Source organism: Otolemur garnettii, unplaced genomic scaffold (assembly GCF_000181295.1).
Source record: "Otolemur garnettii isolate 467f Iridium unplaced genomic scaffold, OtoGar3 scaffold00219, whole genome shotgun sequence".
Taxonomy (NCBI): Eukaryota; Metazoa; Chordata; class Mammalia; order Primates; family Galagidae; genus Otolemur; species Otolemur garnettii.
The window spans coordinates 1,374,444-1,380,655 of record NW_003852614.1 but is presented as its reverse complement, the minus strand read 5'-3'; the positions used below and the strand labels follow the sequence as shown (position 1 = coordinate 1,380,655).

General features: G+C 40.2%; 1 pseudogene; it reads right to left on the bottom strand.

Moving 5' to 3' along the window:
* LOC111722150 overlaps positions 1–6,212 on the bottom strand; it is an 8,410-nt pseudogene that overhangs the window by 834 nt on the left and 1,364 nt on the right.

Here is a 6,212-nt window from a genome sequence, read left to right as displayed (position 1 = left end):
TAGCACTCTACCCAGGGGAGCAGCTTCAGGCTCTGTCTAAAAAAAAAAAAAAAAAAAGATTGTATTGCCTGTCACAAAATGTACTTGTGCAATGTCATGTGAGGCCCTCAGGATCACACTGATCTGTGAGGGAGTCAGGCCTTTCTTGGCCAGTTTGTGAATCTGCTCCTTCATGTCATCAGATGTCAACTTCAGCCAAGTGTGGCTAGGGATGCTGGAGATAGGGCAAAGATGACTGGGACAGGCCCTTTTGGGGAGCATGCATGCGCCCCCTGATGGTGGTGGTCAGGCAGTGAAAAGCAAAAGCTATCAACCATTCATGCACTCATTCATCTATCAGCCAATGAAATGGTTGTGGTTTATATCCTCAATGTGCTTATAGTCTGATAAGAGAAGAGGCTATGCTTTGTATTAGTGTGATTATAATATTAAAGATAGAAGATAGATGTTATGAAAGTTGGGGGAAACTATTGAGATTACAAAGGAAGGTATCAGGAAATGCTTTGTGAAGGTTGATCTGGACTTTAAAGATGTATAGGATTTAGACATAAGAAATGAGGGGAAGGGTATTCCAGGCAAAAGGAACAGCATGGCAAAGGCATGTGGCACTGTGAAGGACAGTGAATGGCTTGGTGTATTTGGAGCATAGAGTGCTTAAAGAGGAACAGCAAGGGGAATGTTAAAAAGGCATATTGGGATAGCTGGCCATGGTGCTACCTGCCTGTGATCCCAGCTACTTGGGAGGCTGAGGCAGAGATCATTCAAGCCAGGAGTTCGAGGCTGTAGTGAGCTATGACGCCACTGCACTCTCCATCTCAGGAGAAAGAGCAGAACCCTGTCCACCGCTCCCCCCTAGAGGCAGTTTGGAACCAGATTATGAAGGATCTCAAATATTTGCTGGGCAATTTGGACTTTACAGCCATTGAAGGAATTTGAGCTGGGGAGTTACAGGGTCAGAAATGGACCTCGGGAATATTAATATTAACCTGGGCAACAGTGGGTAAGTCAGACTGGAGAAGCTAAAGTATAAAGGAAGGAAAATTAATTTGGAGACCATTATAATTTTCCTATTTCATACTTTTATAAAGCCTCACACTTTTCATTAACAGCACTTACCAATTTGTAAATATATAATTATTTGTGTGATTGTTTAATGTCTTCCTCTGAGATAGTAAGGTCTATAAGTACAGACACCATATCTGTTTTGCTCACTATTGTATCCCCAGGGTCTGGCACATGGATCATGTGCTTACTGAATGCATGAAAATAATGAAGAATTGGGGCAATAGCAGTGACAACAGTGAAGGTGAATATGAAGAGATGAGATGCCAGAAAGGAGTCAAGTCTGGGTGGGAGAATCTTTTGGGAGTTATATGAGGGTTGGAGCCAGGAAAATCTGGTAAGTTTAATGTGGAGAGAGAAAAGGGCCAAGAACAACTTCAACAAATATTTAAGGGAGAAGGAGAAACAAAACTTCGAGAGGCAAAGAAGGAGAAAGGGGGAGATGTAGGAGAACCAAGAGGGTAGTGTCAATGAAGCTAAAGGGAAAGTTTAAAGAAGGAGAATAATGAACAGTGTCAAAAATGGCAGAAAGGCTGAGGGGTATGAAGTCTATTAAAGTATAAGACCTGGTGATTTGGAAGTCATACTGACTTTCGAGAGCACAATTTCAGTGGAGTGGTGAGAGCAAAAGCCAGACTCACAAGAAAGCACGAGGTAGAAAGTGATAGCAGAGTTAGATGGGACCATATCACACAGGTACATACCCTGGAACCAAATTGCCTGGGTTTAAATCTTGTTCTTGCACATAGGAGCTGTATATACTTAACCTCTCAGGCCTTCGTTTCCTCATCAATAAAATGTCTAAAACCTACTCACAGAGAATGTAAGGAGGAAATAAATGAATACACACAAAGCTCTTAGAGTAGGTGCTTTTATGTTTACTACCATTATTCTACTCTAACTGACAGAGCCATCTGCACTATATCTTGACGTCTTTCTCCATTCTCTGGAAGATCATTCTCCAGATCTGTGTTTACTACTTTTTGGAAAGTCCTCCTACCTATTCCAGGGCAGCTTCAGTGATGGGGAGAGAGGAGGTTTTGCTTTTTTTTGTTTGTTTTGCATGTTCTTGACTCTGGTTTTTGAATTCCCCTTTACCTCCTCCATCATTTATTATTATTTCTTCTCTAGAATGACCCAATTCTCCCTCAGTGGGGTGAACTCTAGTAGAGCCCACTGAGTGCTTTTGTCACCTCCTCGCCTGACATTCCTCTACTTAACAGCAGGATCTTTTAACCTTTACCTCTTGATTTCTTTTCTTTTTTTTTCCTTTTTTGCATTACACTCAACCTCTCTGATAAGCCAGAACAGAGGGGTAGTTTGCAAACCTTTTTCCATCAAGAACAGTTCAAAGCTAAAAAGCTTGCATTTAATCTAACAAACACAAAGCCAGCAATTATTCTAACTAGAAGACTAACTTGTCTCACCAAAGGAGACAGGGAAATCATCTCCAAGGACTATGAAGCTGTGGAAAGAAAATTCAAATACTTGGGGGATCAGGTAGTGTTTTCTTCTTAGAAAAGAAAACTGGTACTTTGGAACACAAAAGAATATATGGGCTCGGCGCCTGCGGCTCAATCGGCTAAGGCGCCAGCCACATACATCTAAGGTGGCGGGTTGAAATCCCCAGCACGGGCCCACCAAACAATGATGGCTGCAACCAAAAAATGGCCGGCGCTGTGGCGGGTGCCTGTAGTCCCAGCTACTTGGGAGGCTGAGGCAGGAGACTCGCTTGAGCCCAGAAGTTGGAGGTTGCTGTGAGCTGTGAGGCCATGGCACTCTACCCAGGGGGAAAGCTTGAGGCCCTTTCTCAAAAAAAAAAAAAGAATAAAAAAGAATATATGCAAGATGAAATGGATGCCTTTAGAGATGGAATTTTATTTATTTACTTAGTTAGAGACGGGGTCTCACTATGTTGCCTCAGTTGAAGTACAGTGAGTATTCACAGGCATGATCATAGAGCACTGCAGCCTTGAACTCCCGGACTCAAGTAATTCTCCTGCCTCAGCCTCCCAAGTAGGTGGGACTATAGGACTCAAGTGGGAGTCCATAGTAGGTGGGAACTCCCGGACTCAAGTAATTCTCCTGCCACACCCAGCTTGAGATGAAATTTTAGAATGGATTTATTTTGTCTGAACCATAGCTTAAATACTGGATTCCTGGGCTCTTGGCTAAGTTCCCTATGATAACTGGGAAAAACGTGTTTACTAAGAGCCTTGCTGACCTGAGAAAGACAACTTTAAATTGAAAATGGAAGGGGGAAAAATAAGAAAATAGAAGGGAAAGGAGAAAAATGCCTTGATATTATTACAAAATCAATTGCTCTGGATGATATCAGATATGACAACAAGAACAACACTGGGGGGGAGAGGGGAATGAGTGGAGAGAGGGGGATTCGAGGGTTCACTTCTGTGGTTTATCTTACAAGGGTACAAGTGAATCTTTCTATGAGTAGAATATGAACGTTTTAACACAATAACTAAGAAAATGACATGATGGCTATGTTAACCAGTTTGATGGAAGTGTTTCGAATTGTGTGTGAAAACACTACACTGTACCCCAGAAGTGCATTAATGTACACAGTTACCATTCAATAAAAAAAAAAAAAGAACAACACTGGGGGCTCGGTGCCTGTAGCTCAAGCGGCTAAGACGCCAGCCACATACACCAGAGCTGGTGGGTTTGAATCCAGCCTGGGCCTGCCAAAAAAAAAGAAAAAAGAACAATACTGGGGAAGGTGCCATTAAGTCACAGAAAACACTTATCTGAGAAAAGAGTCATAAATAGAACTTAACAGTTTCAGCTGTCGCTGTATCCATACACAGCACACGCATCAAGTTGAACCATATGAAATTGCCTTTATTCAAATGTTCTTGACCCACAAAAGTGGCAACTTCATATGGTTCAACCTAATATTACAAAGTGAATTTGAAATTTTAACTCAAGGTAAAAATACCAGCTAAGAGGTATCACTAAGACTTGGAGGATTGGAACTTACAACTGGAATCTGGCATTAGAAGAAGCATATTTTTAAGAAAAAGGTATTCTTTAGAATGGGAGGTGACACTGTGCTCTATGTATACCAATCCACAAAGGTGGAACAGTGTCTCTACAGAGTTCTGGTAAAGTTAAAAGGAGAAAGGAAGAAGAGTTATGGAGGATAAGTGCATCACATACTACCACCCTACAAAATTATGGGAATAGATGATGTATTCCTGATGCAGAGTACAAAAGTGGCACAGGACAAGATACACAGCAAGGAAGGACTTTGTCCAGAATTGCTGTAAGTTTCCTTTGCCTAAAAGCAGAACATTTAGAGATCCTTTACTTGTCTTGCTGACAATATTGCCCCTCAGAAAGCAAAGAAATCAACAAAAGGGACTATTCACTATTCGTTACCTAATTCTCACCAATAACAAAGAAATGATTGGTAAAGTGGAAATTCGAAGAACAACCATACTGTGTCAGAGTCTGTGAGAGCAAAAGGCCAGATGTAAGAACATACTTTGCTCTAGACTTTAAGAAGGCGGATTTCAAACAACTCAGAGAAAAGAAAGGTAGCATGAGGGCAAACAAAGAGTACAGGGGCCAATAGATCTGACTTTAAATCATAGCTATGTCATTTACTGCTGTGTTATCTTGGTTAAGTTACTTAAACTCTGAGCTTCAGTTTCCCACAGGAATGACAAAGAAGAGAGGGAAAGTGAGTAAAAGAAGGAAGAAAGGAATGGAATGGAATGAAATCACTATTTCACAAGTTGTTATGACAGTTAAATGAGATAGCACATGTGTGAGTGCTAAACACATTAATGCATTAGTTGTTAGTTTTCTTGCACTTTCTACATGGCTGCCCTCCCACAAGGATGAAAGACTCTTTAAAACTAAATTCTGACCATGTGATTGTGAATTATTTTAATGAAGTAAAAGGAATGGTATCTAAAGAAAGTAATACAAATGCATAGTGTTCTTTGATCATGAGACATTAAAAAGGCAGAAAGAAAAACATCAAGGGTGAATATAAAATAGTAACATGGAACTGCTAAAAATCACGTCAGGGAGGCCTGACCCAAAATAAGCTAATTCTGGGGGAGGGAAAAGAGGCTCCTTACAGTTTTAGTTTGATTTGTCAAGAAACAAATCCAACAGACCAGTTCAGTGGCTCACACCGCCTGTAATCCTAGCACTATGGGAGGCTGAGGTGGGTGGATTGCTTGAGCTCAGAAGTTCAGAGACCAGCCTGAGCAAGAGTAAGTCTCTTCTAAAATAGAAAAACCATATGGATGTAGTGGGACATGTCTGTAGTCTTAGCTGCTTAGGAGGCTGAAGCAAGAGGATTGCTCAAGCCCAAGAGTTTGAAGTTGCTGTGAGTTATGACTCCATAGCACTGTATCCAGGGTGACAGAGTGAGACTTGGTCTCAATAAATAAATTAAATAAATAAAAGAAAATGAAAAAAAAAAATCAAGAAGGCCTTAAAGTCCTTGTGCTGGGGCAAATAGTATGTTTTGTTTTGACTATAATTAGGTTTTTCAAAAGTGTACAAGCAATCAAGCACTTGTGAAAACATTCCAATAATATTTCAGGGTATAAAATGAAAAATAAAATGATGTAATGCAACAAAGATAAATCTGACCCTTTAATTCCTAGTTTGGTTTGTTTTTTCTGCTATCCAAACTCTGTTCATTAGACTGGAAAGGGTCTAATAGACTTTGGCAAGAAGCAAATGAGGATCATGGTCAGTAAGAAAATTGTGAGAAAGCACCAAAGTGCTTTAAATGATTTTGAGTGTCTTGGCCTAGACAAATAATATGTGAGGATATTGAAAGAACCTATAGACAAGATCACTTAACTGGTGTTTGTAACCTTTGGGGAATCATGGAGAACGAGAGAGATGCTAGAAACCTAGAAAAGGATATATGCTCTTTTTTAAAAAGGGAAAAAGATAGATTTCACAAGTTTAAACAAGTAGATTTTGTCTTAATCCCAGGAAAATTTCTAGAATACATTATTGGAAGGGATGGTTTGCACAAAGAGTCCTTAGAAGAGGACTAGTGATCAAAAAATTTATAAAACCCTTTTTCTTTTCCAAAATGAGCTTAGTAAGTAAATGTAAATGGGTAAAGCTTTGAAAATGGGTAAAAGTCCAGCAAG